The sequence below is a fragment of the Thamnophis elegans genome, chromosome Z (assembly GCF_009769535.1).
Source record: "Thamnophis elegans isolate rThaEle1 chromosome Z, rThaEle1.pri, whole genome shotgun sequence".
NCBI classification, from domain to species: Eukaryota; Metazoa; Chordata; class Lepidosauria; order Squamata; family Colubridae; genus Thamnophis; species Thamnophis elegans.
Genome location: NC_045558.1, coordinates 39,483,688 through 39,505,765, shown reverse-complemented (window position 1 = coordinate 39,505,765; position 22,078 = coordinate 39,483,688). Strand labels below are relative to the sequence as shown.

The 22,078-nt window shown below is 39.9% G+C and overlaps 1 long non-coding RNA gene across 1 annotated transcript in view; it reads left to right on the top strand.

The window, feature by feature from the left end:
- Positions 1–22,078, top strand: part of LOC116522249 — a 166,039-nt gene that overhangs the window by 39,923 nt on the left and 104,038 nt on the right. The window contains exon 2 of the long non-coding RNA XR_004256957.1: positions 17,565–17,623. This is a non-coding gene — a long non-coding RNA (uncharacterized LOC116522249). The remainder of the gene's footprint in view (positions 1–17,564; positions 17,624–22,078) is intronic.

Sequence of the window (22,078 nt, the reverse complement as noted above, 5' to 3'; positions counted from 1 at the left end):
GTTTCTGGGATTTTAATGTTTTAATGCCCAGAGTCATTGTATGTGAGTTGTGTGATTATTTAAATATATTTAAATAAATATTGTGATTACTGTTATCTTTCATAGGAAATGTGTGAAATGGCCTTAGGTGACAGCTGTTTCATGGGCATAATATCATCACTTCATCGAGGAATCAACTACTGCATATCTAATACCACAAATAGTAACTGTCAGATTAATCACAATTTATGGTTTAGATGTAATGCTAAGGCATGACTAATTGAAAATTGAAGCAAGAGCTTTAAAATATCCCAGATGCATCAGAGAATGAGAGGGGACGGGAAGTTTCATGATTAGAGAAATATTTCTCAAATTAAATCCAAATCTTTGTACATCGGAATAAACCTGTCTTCTCATAAGATATGCCATATTTCTCCTTATCAATAGGCTGCCATTCAAAAGTACTTTTCTGCCATTTCATTGGAATACTTCTCTACCTTTTAGAAAAGGTAGAAAACTACTCTAGATAGATTTAATAGGTGTCACACTCCCAGGTCTACACAACAGTAAGAAATAAAATAATCAAGCTATCACAGCTTCTGCTTATGTATAAATATATTTTAAAAATTCTCTCTTAACACTTGCAGCTGTACTGTTGCATTATGTGACAATATCTGAAGCTTCTTTATAGATATAAATGTATGCTACTAAGTACATATGAAAAATCCTCAAGCCTCCATTCTAAAAAGAAGAAACAGATTATAGAATTTGTCAGAGTTGATATTCAGCAAAGGGTGAAGTGATTAATCTTCCCCTTCCTACCATTTTTAAGTACAGGTAGTCCTCGACATACAAAAGTTCATTTAGTGACCATTTAAAGTTAAAGAGACTAAAGCAAGTGATTTATGACCATTTTTCATACTTACAATGTTGCAGCATCCCCATGGTCACATGATCAGTATTCAGATCCTTGGCAACTGGCTCATATTTATGATGATGATAGCATTCCTGGGTCATGTGATCACCTTTTTCTAATAAGCAAAGTCAATGGGGAAGCCAGATTCACTTAACAACAGTGTTACTAACTTAACAACTGCAGTGATTCACTTAACAATTGTGGTAAGAAAAGTCATAAAATGGGGTAAAATTCACTTAACAATTGTCTCACTGGGAGACGGAAATTTTGGGTTCAATTGTGATTGTAAGTTGAGGACCATCTGTATTAAGAACAACTTTAATTGAAAGTAGCCAAACAGCAGTGAGCTTTGGCTGACCAATCAAAATGCACAGAGGTGAAATCTATGAGCCAATCAATATTGTCATACTTTCTGACTATAAATAGGCATGAAAAGCATCGAGAAATTTAATTTAGCTCTGGTTGTGGGCAAGGATGAAGGCCTTTGCTTTCACCAGCACTGAGCAGCGGCATCACATCATTGTGCTTCATGAAGAGGGTTACTCCTGTACAGAAATAGCCAAGAGAGTGCCATTGCATTGCACCACAGTGAGCAGAGTGGTTGAAAAATATCAAATAACTGGTTCAGTTGATGACAGGGCTCCGCTCTGGAAGACCAAGAAAGTCGATAAAACGTCAAGATCGGGCTTTGCAACAAATTTCGATGGCTGACAGGAAGCTCATCTCACCTAAATTACAAGAATTTGAGGTAAAATATGTGATGTAAAAGTGTGCACAAGCACGGTGCATCATGGACTGCTTGCCAGAGGGCTCAAAGGCTGCAGGGCTCGAAGTAAACTTTGCTCACAGAAGTTCACCTCTCTCATCGACGTGCATGGGCCAAGAAGTATGCCAAGTGGACCAACAAACAGTGACGAGAACAATTTCTATTTGCCTGGGAATCAGTGCAATAAGTATGTCAGAAGATTTCCAGCTGAAGAATTTAGGCCATACTGCCTGAATCTGTGAAGCATCCATTGCACATGATGATCTGGGGCTATATCGCTGCTTCTGGTATTGGTCAGATACAAATCGTGCAGGGAATCATGAATTCCAAGCAGTATGTTGAACTCCTGGAAAAGATCATGCTTCCTTCAGCTCAGCAACTTGTAGCGAAGGACTTTACTTCCAGGATGACAATGTTCCTTGTCATCGAGCCAAGTCCATTCAACAGTGAATGAAAAAGCATGGTGTTTGACTCCTGGATTGGCCAGCTTAGAGCCCAGATTTGAACCCAATTGAGAACTTGTGGGCCAAGATTGGTTACAAAATAAGCAAGAAACATCAGAAGACAAAGCAGGAGCTGATTGAATCCATTATTGCAACCTGGCACCACATTGTCACCAAAGATCATGTGCAAAGGCTTATATAGTCTATGCCAAAGCGATACCGCCTTGTGATAAGCAATAAGGGCTAGCCAATTTCATATTAGTAACCATGTTTGGTTACCTAAACGGTCCTTTTCAGGGCCACAAACAATTAAAATGTTAACAAAACACTAGCATTGGCCATAGTAATTGCAACACATATGCCACTGGGTATGCATCAGTTAGTCTGTTTTCATAGTCATTGTAAGCATGCATTGTATAATATCATCCTTCACCTATTCGTGCCTATTGCAAATGCTCTTGCCTTTATTTTATAATTCTGCGTAAAAGTACTGTTTTCTACATCTGAAACTTTTCTGAGCTCATGAGCTAGTACTTTCTTCGGATTCATAACAGACTCAACTCTGATTAACCACAGCACATGCTCATGTCTTCCCTTCAACAGCCATTTCCTTACATGCTGCCAGGCTCTGTTAAATTATCTATGGATTGGCAGTAGTCTTCTTTTTATTATCTTGCAGTTGATTCAGTAATGGTGCCATAAACCCATGATTTTTTCCTATCTTTTCTACTTCCAAACTCATCACTTCAACCCAGTAGGAACTGTTTCGGTTTCTGACCCAGGTTGGTTGAAGCATGCTCCGTTTGCCCTCTGACTCCTTACCTAAGCATCTTTTTCTTTTTTTCCCCTCTACATTTTTAAGATGCAGTGTAGGCATGTTGGATTAAAACTACAAAGAAGAGTGTCAGTGAATGCTGTTTGATTTTATAAAGCCATTTGTCTTCCCTTGCTATAGATTTCCTATGGTTCTGCAGTGGAACCTTGGAACAAAAGAGTAACCTGTTCCTGTGTTTTGATCATTGTAGCATCAGAATAATGATGGTACTATAAAAGGAAAGAACCTGTGCGCTAAATATGAATGAAATAAGGTGGTGAGGGGATGTGTAAACATCTGGGAAAGCAAACAAAATGTATAGGGATTCAAGAGGAGGAAACAATTCCTGAAAGGAAAAGATAGGTGCTGATATATCCAGCCATGCCAGAGCCAGAAAGTGGGCTTTATCATCCCTGTATGTAAGAAAGGGGCATGAAGCAGAGGAATAATAAATCAGATCTTGCAGTCGCCATAATCCAGAGCGATTCCCAACTGAGCCCTGCCACCATCCAACTGCAATCTGGATCGAAATGTTTAAAACCAGCCTGAGGAACATTAGGGAGCAATACAGACGAATATCTTTGGCTGCAGTTCAGCATTGCCCTTCCCCAGAGGAAAATTGCAATTATGGGCAATTTTGCACTGCAGCCTATGTTCCTCCCTTCCTGTGTTGTTTCCAACTAGTTCTTAAACCAGTTTGAGAAATTCCAATCAGGATTGCATCGGATAACAACAGTCCAGATCATGGCACTATAGGATTTTGGTCATTCCACTCTTCTTTCCTTTCTCATTCTTGCAAGGTGCACCTGTTATTGTCTTCTTAGGAATTTTCCCTTGTTAGTCCCATGCCTTATTTTACTTTCCCCGATTATTGCACATGTGTATGCCTTTACCTCCACTTTCCTAGGTCATTTCCTGTGGTACTAACCCTTTTTTTTTCTCCCTATGGTTCCATGTTGTTCTGATTCAATCCAAACAATAGGAAATGGGTTGTTCTTTCACCTTAGTTCTTCTGTAAGTCCATGCAAATTTTGTGTCAAGGAGAACTGGTAGTTTCATAGAAAGAAAATTCTACCATGCATCTTAAATGTTTTTAAAAGATAGAGGAATGAAACGTGGAATGTGCTTGTACCTGGACAAAAACTAAAAGGGTTCGCTAGGAGATATAAAGGTTGACTGGAGCATGAGGCTCTAGAATGAGAGAGAGTTCATTGACCAGACAGGTCATTATCTAATTAACTGAAAAATATTTAAAAAACAGCAACTGCTGATCAATGGAGAACAGGGGCCTCAACAAGTGAGATAAAATGGCTGTCCAGGGTTATGACCACCTGTTGGACGGAAGGAGGCATGCCAGGCACTGTAGTCAATCAGAGCTGAGGTTACAACTAGAAGAAGACAAAGCACTGCAGACCAGGGGTGAAATTCAGCAGGTTCTGGAGAACCAGTAGTGGAAATTTTGAGTAGTTTGGAGAACCGGCAAATACCACCTCTGGCTGGCCCCAGAGTGCGTTGGGAATGGAAATTTTTGCAATATCCTTTTCCTGGAGTGGTTTGGGAATGGAGATTTTGCAATATCCTTCCCCTGCAGTGGAGTGGAAATGGAGATTTTGCAATATCCTTCTCCTGGAGTGGGTTGGAATAGAAATTTTGAAATATCCTTCTCCTGGAGTGGAGTGGAAATTGAGATTTTGCAATATCCTTCCCCTGGAGTGAGGTGGAAATGGAGATTTTGCAATATCCTTCCCCTGGAGTGGGTTGGGAATAGAGATTTTGCAATATCCTTCTCCTGGAGTGGGATGGCAATGGAGAATTTGCAATATCCTTCCCCTGGAGTGGGTTGGGAATGGAAATTTTGCAGTATCCTTCCCCAGTTACGCCCACTGAACTGGTGGTAAAAAAAATTGAATTTCACTACTGCTGCAGATCCATCTATTCTGAAGGGCTTACATCATCTATCCCTACAGTCAAGTAATAGAGTTGCCTATATTGGTACCAAGCCAAACAGAAACTTCCCTATGTCACAGAAATTTCCCTACGTTCACCACAGTACATAAACAGAGATTTAGTAGAAATCCATTAATAATTAGTATAAGAATCATTTTGAATTCTAAAGTAGAGATATACATAGTAAAAATAATATTGCTGATTTCAGTCAGATTCCCAGCATTTTTCCAAACGGCTGTAAGATAGTACTAAAATTGACTCTGTCTCTTTTACAGCTTACCTAACTAGTAAATACTAAAAGCTGTTTTCCTTGATTTTCAACACAGAGTTGCTAGCAGCTGTTTCAACATTTATAAACATGATTCCCCCTGATTGCCAAATAACCATAAATTCACATACATATTTTTTATTGCAAGCATAAAAATAATTACATGTCTGATTAAATCCACTTATGCTCAGGTCTTACTAAATCTCTAATAGATATAAATTGTTCCAATGTACTCCATGGAACACATAAATATTAGAGCTGCAGCCTGTTGTCTGAAGGACAAACAAGTGTTATACTATTGAAATCAAATTGAGTTATCTGTCAATTGACCAACTGTGATGGTCAGATAATTAACACATTTAAAATTTAAATATAAATAATTATTTTTTCATTAGGCAATACATACATTAATATAATAAAGGAATTATATTTGTAAAAAAAAGCTATATAGTTTATTGTACAAGGATATCTACTTTTTAGAGAAGGAAAAAGGAAGATGGCTGCCTGAGTTTTTCGCTCCGGCTGGAAGAGAGCTGAAATCGCCTCAAAACTGAGCCCCCGCTGAACGCCAGACTCTGGCAGAGCGGAATTCGTGAGGAGAAATTGAAACGATCTCGGAGGGGTGACTATCTTGGGAAACACTGCCCTGGCAGCTTGGGGAAGGCTTTGACGTTCTCGGGCAGTCTCGAGCGGCCCTCGGCGTTGTTGGGCGGCGTCCCCCCCTCCTCCCATGGACGGCAGCTCCCAGCTGGCAACGAGCTGGGGACAGACCTGGCTGAATTTGGGCTGGCGTTAGCTGAGTGAGACGGGGCTTTGCTTGTTGCCTCGGAAAGTGCTTGAAGGGGCTTGGAAAGTGCTGCTGTGGCTTGAACGATCTTGTGGCTTGAGCAATTGGGCTGCGTGGGCGGGCGGCGCCCCCCCTTTTTTACGAACGGCTATCATCAAACCTGACTGCTTTTGGGGGTAGCACTATCGGAGTTTGGCCGCGAAGGGACACCGTGCTTGGGGGCGGTACTCTGACGGCTGTGGGCAGGGTTGGGAATTTACTACCCTGCACTATGGATCCATGTGACTGGCTTTTTCATCGTTGCCGTGCTTGATCCTAGTGCGCCCCCCCCCTCCCCCAGCACGGCTTCTGACTCTAACTACCATCTAAGTATTGCTACCTCAGACCGGCTTTTACAATCTGGCTTGTGATCCCCGTGGCCGACTTCTTTGCCTCCGACTCCCATTACTGTTACTGCAACCATCTGTGACTGTTCTTGGCTCGCCTTCCCAGACAACACCGCCTCCCTGAACTGCTTCCACCACTCACATCCCCTGCCACTCTGGCTGTTACTGCTCGGCCATGGAGCTCTTTGATCTCCGTTTTCACCGAGAGTTGTGTATGCCACCCTGTATTTACAACTATTGCAGAAAAGGAAAGTGGAGGACAAAGAGGACGTGGGTAGGGAATTTAGTGGTGTGCCTTTGGGAATTCCTTGGAGTGGTTTTACCCCCAGAAAGAAAACTCTGGGCCTGGGCTGCGGGTGGACAGATGATGGCAGCATTGTGTGTTCGCACTGAACCCCCGCAGGACCTTTTGACCAACAAATTTACAGAAGAAGAGAGGGGTTATAAGACACTCCCCCATATATTCCACCTGAACTGTATTTGGTCTCCAGCCACTTCAACCTTGAACACTAAGAGCCAATTCTGTCATCTGAACTCGCATCTTAAATTTTAATCAACTGCGCAATTTATTTTAGTTTCTTTCTTTTCTTTCATCTTTTTCTTCTCTCTTTGTATGGGATATGCATGGGATACGTATGAGATGAATGAATGTCCCACTTTTTACTATTATATTGTTGTAATCTTCTGTGTTTTAACTCTTACGTGGGGACTGTTTGAGGGAGTGCATGGGTATGTATGATTCAGAGGACCTGCCGGGAGATGCGGGGGCCATGGGGGTGGTTGAAGGGACCAGAGACACGGGAGAGGGTCGGAGTATTACGGTCGTAACAGGGAGGGGCAGATATGGCGGGGACTTTAGGGCAAGCCATTACCGGGGAAGGAGGGTTCGCTACATTACAGAGATCCCTCCTTCCGGCCCTATGAGTCCCACTCCGAGACCAGATGGCGCAAGTAGTCAGGACCCTGGACTCAGGCTGCTGTCGCTAAATGCCAGGTCTGTGGTACATAAAGCTCCTCTCGTCCGGGACTTAATTTTAGACGAGAGGGCAGACCTGGCATGTATTACTGAAACCTGGCTGGGCCCAGAGGGAGGAGTCCCCCTTGTAGAGCTGTGCCCAGAAGGATTTCAGGTGCTGCACCAGCCGAGAGCCCAGGGAAGGGGTGGGGGTGTGGCCATTGTTATCCGGGAGTCGTTAGCTCCTCGTAGGGTCCCTGCTCCGGAGCTTGTCGGGTGTGAGTCTCTGCTGATAAAGTTGGACCTCAAGAGTCAAGTGGGTCTGCTGTTAACATACCTGCCTCCCAACAGCGTTGCAGCAGCCCTCCCCTCGCTCCTCGAGTCGGTAGCCGAGCTGGCAATTGAGTTCCCTAGGTTGATGGTCCTGGGGGACTTTAATTTGCCGTCGCTCGGTGAAAACTCTGATGGGGCGCAGGAGTTCATGGCTTCCATGACAGCCATGGGCTTGACCCAAGTAATCCGGGGCCCAACCCATTCAGCGGGTCACATGCTCGACCTCGTATTCCTCTCGGAGCAGTGGATTTGTGATCTTGGTCTGAGGGGTAACGACATCATACCCCTGTCGTGGTCAGACCACTGCCTACTGAGGCTTGACTTCCGGAGACCAAACCCCCACTGTAGGGAGGAGGAACCGACCAGGTGGTTCCGCCCCAGGCGACTTATGGAGCCGTTAAGGTTCCAGACGGAGCTTGGGGTCATTCCTGATACTCTCGCCCACAGTCCGGTAGAGACTCTGGTTGCTGCTTGGCACTCGGCAGCATCGGAGGCCCTCGACCGGATTGCGCCACTACGGCCCCTCCGAGGCGGCGGATCCCGGAGACCTCCTTGGTTCACCGAGGAACTCCGGGAGATGAAGCGCCGGAGGAGATGCCTAGAGCACCGATGGAGGTCCGATAAGTCCGAATCGAACCGAGCAATGGTAACCACCAGCACCAAGGAATACACCAGGGCACTTAGGGCAGTGAAAAGATCTTATATAGCCACCTTGGTTGCGTCCGCTGAGTCCCGCCCAGCCGCCTTGTTTAGGATAACCCGCTCCCTACTAAATAAGAGGGAAGCGGGGGAACCCTTGCAGGGCAGAGCTGAGGATTATGCCCAATTCTTAGCAGACAAAATTGCTCGGTTTCGGTCGGACTTGGACTCTACCTCTGCAGTTCCAGCCGAGGCACAAGAAGATGAAGTAGACCACCTCTGGGTTGAGTTTCAGGATGTTGCCCCCGGGGATGTGGACAAGGCCATGAGGGCTGTAAGTGCCTCCACCTGTGTACTGGACCCGTGTCCCTCATGGCTGGTTACTAACAGCAGTGAGGTGACACGAGGCTGGATCCAGGCGGTTGTTACCGCCTCTCTTCGGGAGGGGAACTTCCCCGCCGCGTTAAAAGTGGCGGTGGTGAGACCCCTCCTGAAGAAGCCATCTCTGGATCCAGCTGTTCTTAATAACTATCGCCCAGTCTCTAACCTTCCCTTTCTTGGGAAGGTTGTTGAGAAGGTGGTGGCCTTCCAGCTCCAGCGGTCCTTGGAGGAAGCAAGCTATCTTGACCCCTTCCAGTCAGGCTTCAGACCCGGTTACAGCACAGAAACCGCTTTGGTCGGGGCTTCCGGGGGGGCGGAGCCTGTCGCCGAGGAGGGCTCAACCGAGCTCTCTCAGAGATCTGGTCTGTATATCTAAATAAGATCATAGATATCACCCCTTTTTGGCTATAAAGGGGCAGGGAGTAGCTCTGTGTGCTAGGGTCTATTCGTAATTCACAGCCTTTCTCTTTTTTTTTGGCTGTGGACAGAGATTAGATCCAGCGTGAGCGGAGCTTTTATCTCCAGCCAGTTCTTCTCAGCTGCCTTTTTTTGCAGCCCTAGACAGGTGATCCCCCCCCCAGGACAAAGCAAAGTTGTTTGAAGCTAGGATTAATACGGGCGGGTCCCACTCCTGTGAGATTTATGCTTTTATTACTATCTTAAATACCAGCACCATTTGTCTTAGAGGCTTCTTTGTTTAAACGGACTTCAAAATGGCGATTTCTCTCCGTTGGTGACTGATAGGGGATGTACGTAGCCGGTTTTACCTTCCTGCAGACCGCTCCTTAACAAAATAATTTTTTTTGTTTTTTTTGGAAACAGAGGGGAGCGAAAGCGCTGTTTATTTGTTTATTTATAATGGCACCCAGGTCAAAATCGAAGCGTCTCTCTACAAATGTGCCTAAAGGATCTATGAATGAACTTAAAGAATTTACACTGGAATCGCAGCCCTTGTCTCCTACGCCCTCTACTGGAGAATTCTTAACACAGGAATTTTTTTTTCAAATGTTTAATGATTTTAAACAAGAAATTAAGGAATTTGTATTGGAGCTATATGGTGATTTAAAGTCTAAAATTGACCAAATGAAGGCGAATACGTTTGCAGCCGTGTCTGCCCTGTCAGATTATACCGCTGAAATAGAGAATAAATTGGAAAGTTTGGAGGAGGCTAATTCTAATTTGACTACTAATACTCAAATATTACAACAAAAAATTAGAGACACCCAAGAACAGCTCGTTATGATAAACTTTAATAAGAAGGCATTCGCAATAAGAGTCAGAGGATTCCGCGAAAAGGAGCGAGAGAATCTGAAACAGACCTTTGTTGAAGCCCTCAGCCATGCGGTGGGAAGCCCGGGACTTAACTTTGATTGGCAGATTCGGAAAATCTATCGCCAGAATTCGTTGGTAGCGGAACAGAGACAGCTCCCGAGGGACATAATCATATATTTCTCCACAAAAGAATCCAGAAACGCGATCATGCAAAAATTTTACAATAATAGTTTGAGAGTTGATGGCCAGGACTTGATTGTCTTCAAAGAAATACCTTTCCAAGATGTTAAAGGCAAGAAGGGACTATACCTTTTTAACTAAAGAGCTTAGAAATCATCAGATTCAATATAAATGGGAGGCCCCAGCCGGCATTATGGTCACATTTGAGAATCAAAGACTTCGTCTCAATTCTGTTTCGGAGGCTCGAGATTTCTATTACAAGACTTTGAAGGCGGGACTTCCTGATTCACTTGGAAAAGAGGAGAGACAAGCCGAAGGAGAAGGCAAGCAACAGACCACATGGCTGCAAGATGGAGGGGGTAGCTCCCCCTCCCTCGGAGAAGCAGAAAAGCGGAGTTTGAGGATTTAGACATTCTAAAATATTCACCAAAGTTGTGGATTGAATGGGGGTTTGCGACCTCTCTCCGGCAGAAAAAGCGGAATGTATTGGTGGGGTGATACTGAATGTATATATGTAAAATGCATGCAGAATGATTTACGTTGTTTAAATCTTGTTAGAAGGGAAAGTTTGAAGAGATTATTTTAAAATAGAAGGTAAACTGATTCTTGTTGAAAGTATTATTTGAATATGTGGAATGATCTATGCTATTTAATTTTTATTAGAAGGGAAAGCTTGTTGAAATTTTTTTGAGCTAAATTTTAAACTAATGTCTGCATAAATTTGATAGTGGTAAATATCAGAGAAGCAAGGGATGAGGGCAAAATGCATGCGGAATGATTTACGTTGTTTAAATCCTATTAGAAGGGAAAGCTGGTCGGGATCATTTCAAGATAGAATGCAAACTGATTTTTGTGTAAAGTAATACTTGATCCACGCTGCTTAAACTTTACTAAGAAGGGAAAGTTTGTTTAGATTATTTTGAATTATTGTTTGAAATTAAGGTTAAGAAAGGGAAAGTTTGATTATTCTTCTGTAAAGTAATATTTGAATATGTGGAATGATCCACGCTGCTTAAATTTTACTAGAAGGGATTATTTTTGAGTTAGATTGTATATTGATGTCTATACAAATTTGGATAAATGTTTATCTGAACACAAGGTTAAGGAAGAGGAATGGGAGAGTCTACAGGAGGTCGGGGTAAATAACAAAGAAGCAAGAGACGAGAATAAAACATAGATAGAATGACTTACACTATTTAAGCATATATAAAGATGGGGGGCTGAGCTTAACACAAAGAGTTTTTTTTTTTTGGTTGTTTTTTTTTCCCTTTAATATACTGCTTTTATTTTTAATCCATATGAATATAAGATACTTTAGATAGAAGGCAGTGCCAGGTGTGGGCCCTGGGAAGTCGGGAGGAGTAGGGATGGGGATTTATGGGGGGTGGGTGGGTGGGTGTTAACATAGTCTCAATAAGAACAAGAATGCACTTATATACGGTTGTTCTTTCTTTTTCCTTTTTTTTTTCTCTTTTCTTTCTTTAAATTTTTTTTCCTTGGTTTATTTTACTTTTTATTAGATTATAATAAACAACACTTGAATAAAGGAATACACCAAGGAGGGAGGTAGAGGGAAAGAGGAGGGAGGAGTAAGGAAGGAGTAAGGGGAATGCAAGGAGGGCGTGTTGGGAGTAAGGGGAGAAGGAAGGTTTGAGGGGAAAGGGAAGTAGGAGGGGAGTGTTAGAGGGAGGAAAGGAAAGTTGGAGGGGGTAGATGGGGTGTATGGAGGATGGAAGTGTCAGGTGGGGTTGTGAATGATGAGTTGTGTTTTCTTTTTTATTTTTTTTTATTTTTTTTATTTTTTTTTTCTTATAGCAAATACCCTGTATATAAGTGATTGTAAAATGGAATGTGAAAATGAATAAAATATATTTTAAAAAAAAAGAAAAAAAAAAAAGAAACCGCTTTGGTCGCATTGACCGATGATCTTTGGAGAGCCAGAGATGGAGGACATCCCTCCATCCTGGTTCTCCTTGACCTCTCAGCAGCTTTCGATACCATCGACCATGGTATCCTTCTGCGATGACTGCGGGAGGTGGGAGTGGGAGGCACCGTGTTGCGGTGGTTCTCCTCCTACCTCTCGGACAGGTCGCAGTCGGTGTTAGTGGGGGGGCAGAGATCGACCCCTAGGCCCCTAACATATGGGGTGCCTCAGGGTTCGGTCTTATCCCCCCTACTATTCAACATCTACATGAAACCGCTGGGAGAGATCATCCGCAGGCACGGGATAAGATACCATCAATATGCGGACGATACCCAGTTGTATCTGTCCGCCCCGTGCCAACTCAATGAAGCGGCAGACGTGATGAACCGAGGCCTTGAGGCCGTTATGGACTGGATGAGGGCTAACAAGCTTGTACTCAACCCAGAAAAGACCGAGTGGCTGTTGTGCTTCCCTCCCAAAGATTCGACCAATATTCCATCTTTCAGGCTGGGGGGTCAAATTTTACACCCCTCAGACAGGGTTCGCAACTTGGGAGTCCTCCTGGATCCACAGCTATCCTTTGACCACCACCTGACGGCTGTGACCAGGGGGGCATTTGCCCAGGTTCGCCTGGTGCGCCAGTTGCGACCCTACCTGAATCGGGAGGCTCTCACAACAGTCACTCGTGCCCTTGTGACCTCTAGGCTGGAATACTGCAATGTGCTCTACATGGGGCTGCCCTTGAAGAGCATCCGGCGACTTCAGCTAGTCCAGAACGCGGCCGCGCGAGTGATTGTGGGTGCACCTCGGTTCACCCACATAACACCTATCCTCCGCGAGCTGCGCTGGCTACCTGTCGATCTCCGGGTGCGCTTCAAGGTACTATTAGTCACCCATAAAGCCCTTCATGGTAGTGGATCTGCGTACTTGAGAGACCGCCTTCTGCCAATTACCTCCCTGCGACCAATTAGATCTCATAGATTGGGCCTCCTCCGAATTCCATCTGCCAGCCAGTGCCGGCTGGCAACTACAAGGAGGAGGGCCTTTTCAGTAGTAGCTCCGACCCTTTGGAACGAGCTCCCCGTAGAGATTCGTACTCTCACCACCGTCCAGGCCTTCCGCATAGCCCTTAAGACCTGGCTAGCCCGTCAGGCCTGGGGACAAAGATAGCCGCCCCTCCCGAATGATGAATGAATGTTGCCTATTATTTTTACTTATGTGTGTCTACGTTATTGTTTGTATTCCCCTTCCTGATTTTATGTGAGCCGCCCTGAGTCCCCTCAGGGAAAAGGGCGGCCTATAAATGTTAATAAACTCTAAACTCCATTTTAACTTGTTCCTGCAAATATTTATTGTCAACGAGTCTTTGCCAGCTTGGCATTTGCTAAATACCATATTTTTCAGAGTACAAGACACACCGGAGTATAAGACGCACCAGAGTATAACACCCACCAAGGTTTTGAAGAGGCTTTTCTTAAAAAAAAAAAAGTAGGTAGGTAGGTAGATAGAGGGATAAAAGGGAGAGAAAGAGAAATGCAGTAGGGAAAGAGAAAGAGTGTGTAGGTAGGTAGAAGGATAGAGAGAGAGATAAATAGAGATAAATACAGTAGATAGGTAAGGAGAAAGAAAGAAAGTAGGTAGGTTGGTAGGTACAGGGATAGAGAGAGAGAAAGAGAGAAATACAGTAGATAGGTAGAGAGAGAGAGAGTAGGTAGGTAGGTAGAGGGAGAGAGAGAAATACAGTAGGTAGGTAGGTAACTAGAGAGAGAGTAGGTAGATAGGTAGGTAGATGTTTCCAGGTGTACTTATCCATGTGCGGGAGGAGGAAATTGCTGACAAACTGCAGCACCTAAGACTTTGTTTCTGCTGGCACAGCATTTGATCAATGTAATTCTCATCAATCAATTAATTAAAGAGCTTTGCACTCTGCAAACTTCCCCAAAAGGTCCATTTTTCTTTAAAAAAAAAAAAAGCGTGAATAGCCTGGAGGGGGGCTTGCAGAGTGCTCCTGGGAGGGCAAAAACGGGCCCACAAAAGTGGGCCCGTTTTTTGTTTAAAAAATTGCATGCATAGCCTTATGAAGGCTTATAGAGGGCTGCTGGGGGGGGGGGGCAAAAAGGGCCCGTCTTTTGCTCATTTCTGTCCCCCCCAGCCCGCGGGGGGGAGCCTCCATAAGGGTATGGATGGCCATTTTGGTGAAAGGGCGGGCTTCAGGAGGCAAAAAATGCTGTATTCGGTGTATAAGACACACCCAGATTTTCAGCTGCTTTTTTGAGGAAAAAAGGTCTTATTCTCCAAAAAATACTGTATGTCATACTGCACCTAATAGAATTTACTAGTATCATCATGCTGGCAATGGAATTCTAGAAACTATAATGGCTAAATCCTGATTCAATTGCAGTGATCCTATTTCTTTTAGCAAAGATTACATTTTACCTACAATATTTAGTAATGTATTTAGATCTGAGTCAAGCAGATATCACTATAACACTTGTTGATGGTTCTTTTAAATGCTGAATCTTAATTCATTTGCCAGTCACAATAATCCCTTTATCCTAATGAAGCCATCTGGGTGTATTTATATGAATTTTTTGAATGTTTATACTTCTATAGTGCAGTTTAGTTTTAATGTATGAACTACTTAATTTCCACAATAAGAAGTTCTACAAAGAAAAGAATATAAGCTGTTTTCAAAATGTATATTGTATTATTATTTAATAATAGTAATGTAATAATATGTAATGTAATAACAGTAAAATACCTAATTCATGTGTTGGATTTGATGCATTTACAATCACATTAAAATAATAACAGGCTATGAGTGTAGAATTAATAAGTTCCCTGCATATTAAATAATATACAGTAGTTTATACGAGCAGTGCTTAATCTGGCAAGGTTCATATATAAGGTTTATAAAGAAAGTGAAATACATGGAAGCATATTTAGGTAAAAAGTTTATTTACTTGTTTCATTTTAGCAAGATGTTCGGGCAGCTTAGGGTATGAATCCATCTGGCCCAATTTTGACTCTGCCAATATGCTACCCAATAGTTTTTTGGATATGTTTATGCTTCTTTTCTTCTTGAGGCTCAGTATCGATATTCCAGTGGCTCAGTGCCTAAGACGCTGAGCTTGTCAATCAGAAAGGTTGGCAGTTCAGTGGTTTGAATCCCTAGCGCCACGTAATGGAGTGAGCTCCCGTTACTCGTCCCAGCTTCTGCCAATTTAGCCATTTGAAATCATGTAAAAATGCAAGTAGAAAAATAGGAACCACCTTGGTGGGTAGGTAACAGCATTCTGTGCACATTTGCCATTTAGTCATTCCGGCCACATGACCACGGAGACATCTTCGGACAGTGCTGGCTCTTCGCCTTTGAAACGGAGATGAGCACTGCCCCCTAGAGTCGGGAACGACTAGCACTTATGTGTGAGAGAAACCTTTACCTTTACCTTATTGATGTTCCAATTCACAAGTTGAAGCTTTGAAATCTTACCCCATGGTAACTCTCTGTGGCATATGCTGTCTCATAACGTTTACCTTTACAAATGGAACTGTCTCATATGCTAAAATGGAGGTTTGGCTGAGAAACAAGGTATAAACCATATGATGTAGGTACACTTAAACAACATCTCCACTGTGTAGTAAGGAAAGTCACTCTGGGAGTTGTGAACCTGGAAATTTCTTTCCAGCTGCATTAATTAGCAGCAAATATAAGTCTGCAGCTGTTGCCCAACACCAGAAAGGAATACTGTTAGCTATTCACCCTAGAATCATAGAATCAAAATTATGTGAAGTGTTAGTACCATTTTATAATGCCTTAGTAAGACCACACTTGGAATATTGCATCCAGTTTTGATCACCAAAATATGAAAAAGATATTGAAACTCTGGAAAGAATGCAGAGAACAACAGCAAAGATGATTAGAGGCAGTGGTGGGATCTTGTCGGTGTAGCAACGGATGCAGTGATAATTTCTTTTTTATGAAGAAAAGAAGACCAGATATTTTCAAGTAAAAGCACTTTAATTTCATAGGGCTGCTGTATGAGTAAGAGAGTTGCATTTTAACCTTGAATTTTTACACACACACACACAGAGAGAGAGGGAGAGAGAGAGAGAGAGAGAGAGAGAGAGAGAGTTATATATAGCCATTTTTCTGTCCACACTTTTTGTTATGCCCCAATTTAACCTCTAAATAAAGAGTAACGTTCTGTATACTCAGATACATATTCCTTTCAGAGAATGACATGTCAGTTTAATCTGTTACTACCACGAGAAAAGGTTGCCTGAAAACTCCTGCTCTTTTATTATTCCTTTAAGCAAGTAAACTTTGTAAATAGGCCACAGTGAGTGTCCTTCAGTTGGAGGAATGGGCAACATGATTTGAACTTGCATGATAAAATAAAGGAAATCTTTGTAGTTGAATTAAATACCTTCACTCAAAAGATTTACTGTGGTAATTGTGACAAAGTCATGGCTGTTTATTTAGCAGCAAGAACGTTTTTAGAAGACAGGAGGCATTGTTGTTGTTTGCCTTGCAAATTATAAAATACCTCAAAAATTACATGGTTTCAAACTGTGTGACACAGATTGTAAAAATAATATATAGTTTTGAATTTTATTAAGAAAGTTGAATTAAATTAACTATTGGGATTCCTAAGATTTTCTATAATTTAAACTTTATCATTATAGAAGAATGATATTTGGTTGTACTTTGTACATTTTGGAAAGCCAAGTATAAAGAAAAAACGTATAGTAAGTTTAAACATTGATACTTTACTATAGAGTTAAACATTAGTAGTGAATATGTTTTAGTTGTGAGTACTTTATTCATTTAACGTAACAAAAGGAGGCACAACTGGACAGCCATTTTGCCATATAGCCAAATATTATCTATTCAGTCAAACATCATTCCTCTTGGGTCTCGCATAACGCAATTTTACCTCATCTGCCTAGTATTAAGTATGGAAGATCAGATGAGAAACCAAACTTGTACTCATTCCATGAATCAGACTATGAGAAAGACATAATCAAATAGAAATATCATGTCTAAGAATAAAATTCAGTGCCAAGAGTCAGTTGTAGACAGAGAACTCAGCTAAAATCCCTACTTTTAAGCAGGATGATATTCCAAAAGAAACCCCTTCCCACAAGGTCAATTGAGCCTTTACTCTCTAATCCTAGGATCAGGGATATTTAAAAATAAAAAGTTGCCATTTCTAGATGTTACCATGCAGGTTTATTGCATTTTGTTATCTCAAGTTTATCTCCCATCCATGTTAATAAATAAATAAATAATATGCTTTAATTAAATCTATTCTATTAATTTGGGCTTTGAATTTAATTTTCTACCTAGCTGTAACTCTCAGATCTCTAGACACTGAATCCTTTATTCAGGAATGGGCTGATTTGGCAGAAGGCTCCAAGACATGAGTCAGCAAATTAGTCTGTTTGTTGAAGACAAAAATGAAGCCAAATTCACAGAATATTTGCCATTTAGCCGCAGAAGTCAAAATCTGAATATGAACTATGCTTCAGACTTTTAATTCTAGTATTTTTTTTCTTCTTCCTTCCTAGGCAATGGACCCTTGGTTGTATTCTGGATAGGTTTGGAAAGTACCCGAATCTCCATTGAGGTAATAACAGTTTCAAGCCCCGTTCCTGCTTTAGCAGCTTCATTAGTTACAGATCTAAGTTCACAACATACTGGACCTGGCCAATTGCCTTACTTCATTTTTTCAGAAATGGAAATAACAGATTCAATCAGAACTGGTGACAATTAGAGAGCTTGCTGGAGGGAAATTTGTAGGGGAAGTTTATAGAAACTAAAATGGTACAGATAGTCCTCACATTATGACTATAATTGAGCCCAAAATTTATTGCTAGGTGAAACATTTGTTAAGTGAATTTTGCTCCATTTTACGACTTTTCTTGCCACAACTGTTAAGTAAATCATTGCATTTGTTAAGTTAGTAACAGTTGTTAAGTGAATCTAGGTTCCCCATTGACTTTGCTTGTCAGAAGGTCACACAAGCTGATCATATGACCCAAGGAGACTGCAACGGTCATAAATATAAACCTGTTGCCAAGCCAAATTGTGATTTTGTGACCATGGAGATACTGCAATGGTCATAAGTCACTGTTATAAGTCGAGGACTGTATTTGTAGTCACGTAATTGAAGTCCCAACTTCCTTATTCACATCTGTGATACCTCCCCTTCACTCTACTGGTACCTTTGATCTCTAGAGTCTTGTAGGGCCCTAGATTTTGATTCTAGCAAAATCTTAATTGTCATTGTTTTTTTAAAATTAATTTTTAATTCTCAAAGATAAAAGGCAATTATGCAAAACAGAAAAAAGCAGAAAGGGGGAACAATGGAGAATGTTTAAAAAGAAACCTACAAGAAAAAAAATGAAAACAACATAAAAAAGAACAAAAACAGTTCTCTTCAATATGGATACAATTGTGTAATAAGTAATTTCTAGTTTGACAAAAAGCAGATATTCAGCTAAAATATAAAAGATATATGTATCCTAAAAATAAATGGTAATATTGATGTAGATAATTTCTTCCTGCAAAAAATCAATTAAATTGGTTTATGCAACATTCATATCAATGTGTTTATAATGGTTTCAAATCATATGCTAAATTAAAATAGTTATTTTATTTATATATTCATTTATTTTAATTGAGTTAAACAGCTACTTAGCTCATAGCATTAGTGAATATGTAAATCAATGTATTTTAGATGGTGATTTTATAATCATACAGTTTGTAATTTGTTGATAGTATTGCTTATTGTGAGATTTCTTGAAACTCTAAATGGTATAAATTAAAAATATGAAGTTAAAAACAAACAAACATGAACAGTATTGATATTACTGATCCATTTGAAAATTACCAAATGTACACATTCTCCCTTAAAAAATTGAGGTGGAATTAAGATTTTTTAAAATAAGCATATTCTTTGCCTCGACTGAAAATAATTCAGTCAATCATAATTTTTCCCCTTAAAATAATTATTTTTAAAAAACTTTTAAAAAATGCTAAAATTAAAAGCTTACAATAGCACATTATGAATCTGTTTTTTTTAAATCGTCCTCTAGTGAGTCGCTGTCAAATTTTATGTCATAAAGTTGGAAAGTTTTCAAGAGGCTTTCTACTTGTGAATAATATGCAACAAGCATATTCATAAGTCTCTCTTTGTGGCATTACTGTAGATTTAGGTGGCATTAATTAGAAGCTAGTATTATAGTGGAGGCTGGATGAAGCAATAAATACCCTTTCTGGGTGACTATAGGTCACAGAGCTGCAAATCCAGTATTTATCATCAGAAAGACTGTTTCTTTCTAGTTAGAAACAGTACCATAACTCAAAGACTTAGTACTTGGAGAGTACTAAGAAAAGAAAGAGGTTAGATAGAGTAACACAATACAATATTTTAAGTCTTCATTATAAGCTACTAAGGCAGCTGTCTAGATTTAAGGTTGTATCAAAAGCAGTCACTTAAATTGAAACATCTCACTTAAATAGCAGAAAAGCTAATAATAATAATTTGGACAAAATGTAGTTAAAAATCCAGTATGAACAACTGGCTGACTGTGCAATGAATGATAATAATAATAATATAATATTTATATCAAAAAAACTTCTTTAAGTCTTAAAAGTAATTCAAAGAAACAGCTGTATCTGATTCCAATTTTATTTGGCTATTCATAGACAAAAATGAATTGTCATAGTAATGCCTGCATAGTTGTTGTGAGGGAAAACATAGTTTTAAATATGAACATCCTTTATCCAACCAAACTAAGGGAATATTTAGCTTCATAACATGTCTATGAAATTGGTTAAAGATGACACTGACTTGCTACAAATGCTTAGATATCTATATGGCTGAGCAATTCAGAAAAATTAAGTCTGTCCTGGAGATTAGAATATTCATAACAATGGCTAATGATGATTAGAGAAATACGGGCATTGCAAAACTTTTAACTATTTAAATATTCAAATGTGGGTTATTTTTAAAGCCTCTGTTTAACTAATTAGTAGGTAGCAGCCCAAAACCTGTTTCACAAAAGGAATATGAAAGAGAAGATATCAAAACTGACAATTTGACATTTGTTCTAGGCAACAATAAGGATTGTGTATGTGTTTGTAGTTTAAAGTATAATAATGGACAAGTATAATTTCTGTTTTCCCATTTCATATGTATGAAGCCTAAGGCACGCTGTTGCAATCATATGTCAGTTGTTGCAACAGAATTATTAAAGACAACCCTGCAATTCCCTGATCTTGAAAATCCTATAGGAAATTGAGAGTACAAGTACACAGTTACACATAAAAGCACGAACAACAGGTTGTAATATATTGCTAACGTCAAGGACAAACCTTACCCAGCAGGAAAAAATAGACACATCACATCTCAGAAGGTAAAGGTATATGTAGCTGTGTTTGCAATTGTGTTTGTGTGTTTGTGTCTGTGTGGTCATTGTGATTTACTAATATTGAAAACAAATGATTTTTTAAAAAAAAAATGTAAAATATAATTTGACAGACATTTTGCTGAAAAGTAAAAAGACAATATTAGTTATATTGTATACAAAATATTACCAAAGAGAACAAGGGGAAAAAAATCTAAGCTTTTAACTTTTGCTTGTAGATGATTCAATATATCTTTCAAAACCCAAAATTTAAAAGATAGTGATTCCAAACAAACAATATGCTCGCAAAGTTATTCTGTTTATGCATAAAGATGTTACAGTATACCTCCATGTATTGGAAATGAGTATATTCATAAAGAATAATGTCCATTTTATTTGATCTTTGCTTCATCTTTAAAATGTAATTTATTAACATTTAATCATAGACTGATTTCAGTAATATATTTCTATATACATTTAACATATTTGAAATAATTATATGCAGAATTTGATTATTTTGATTGAGAGTTAGTGCCTGCAATATAATACTGGCTTTTTAAAATAGGAATTACTTCAATGGAATTATTTCTATGGATGGTATAAAAATATTAAGGGTTGTTTGTTTGTTTATTCATGTCAGAAGCATCATAATTAAAATACAGCATATTATATCACATAAAATTTAAAATATAAAGTGCAAGATTAAAATATGTACAAATTAAACAAATATTGCCCCGAAACCAGCAACATTAATCGCATTTTGTTGGCTTTCATGAGTGTACACTGATCAGGGCACATAGGGCAGGTATACATATGTGTTGTTGTCTGCATGTCACCAGAATTGCAAAGAGAATATTAAGGATATAACATAGTTATTTGTTAAGTATGTTAAGTAAGTTACTTTCTACAAGTGCCATATCTTAACCATGCCATCTTTAGAATATGGCATTACTACTATTGAGCTGTAATTCTGTAGCTTGAAAAGTAGCAAAAAAAAAAATCTGTTCACAAGCTTTATAAGCACAATTGGAACAAAAACATTAAAAATTAATTGTTTTTGTATGCTTTCATCAATTTTATAAGAGACATTTTTAAAGAATTGCAATTCTATACTTGTTGACTTACTTCTTGAAGATTTGGAAGCAAGCTAGATGGAACTCAATGGGACCTATTTCTAAGACATATCTGGATAACATTGAAAAGACCTCATAGTCAGTCACTTTGACTCCCAGTTGATGAGTTGTTTTTTGTGAGGGTAAGAGAGAAACAAATATATGAGTCCTGAAAATAATTGTCCTGTTTCATCTTCACCATTAGCAATCTAATTTTAATATGCCCCAAGCAATGAACTGAAATGCGCAAAATTTATTGTTGTGCTTAGAAGAATTAAGTGTTTCTTAGTTTTTACTAATTTGTAAGATATTACATATACAAACAAGCAAGTTTCCCTACAAACCAGGAACTTATTAGTTATTTTTTGGTTTATAATAAATCCTTGTACAGTAGTTCTAAATATGTGTAAGAAGGAAGATGAGGGCTATATTAGATCCACACAAAGTCCTATCTAGTTCAATATTCTTTTCTCAAAATTGAATATATGAAAGGGAAAAAAGACATACATTTACTAGTAGACTTTCTCATTTGTGTTCTTCAAAGACATCCTGTCTCCA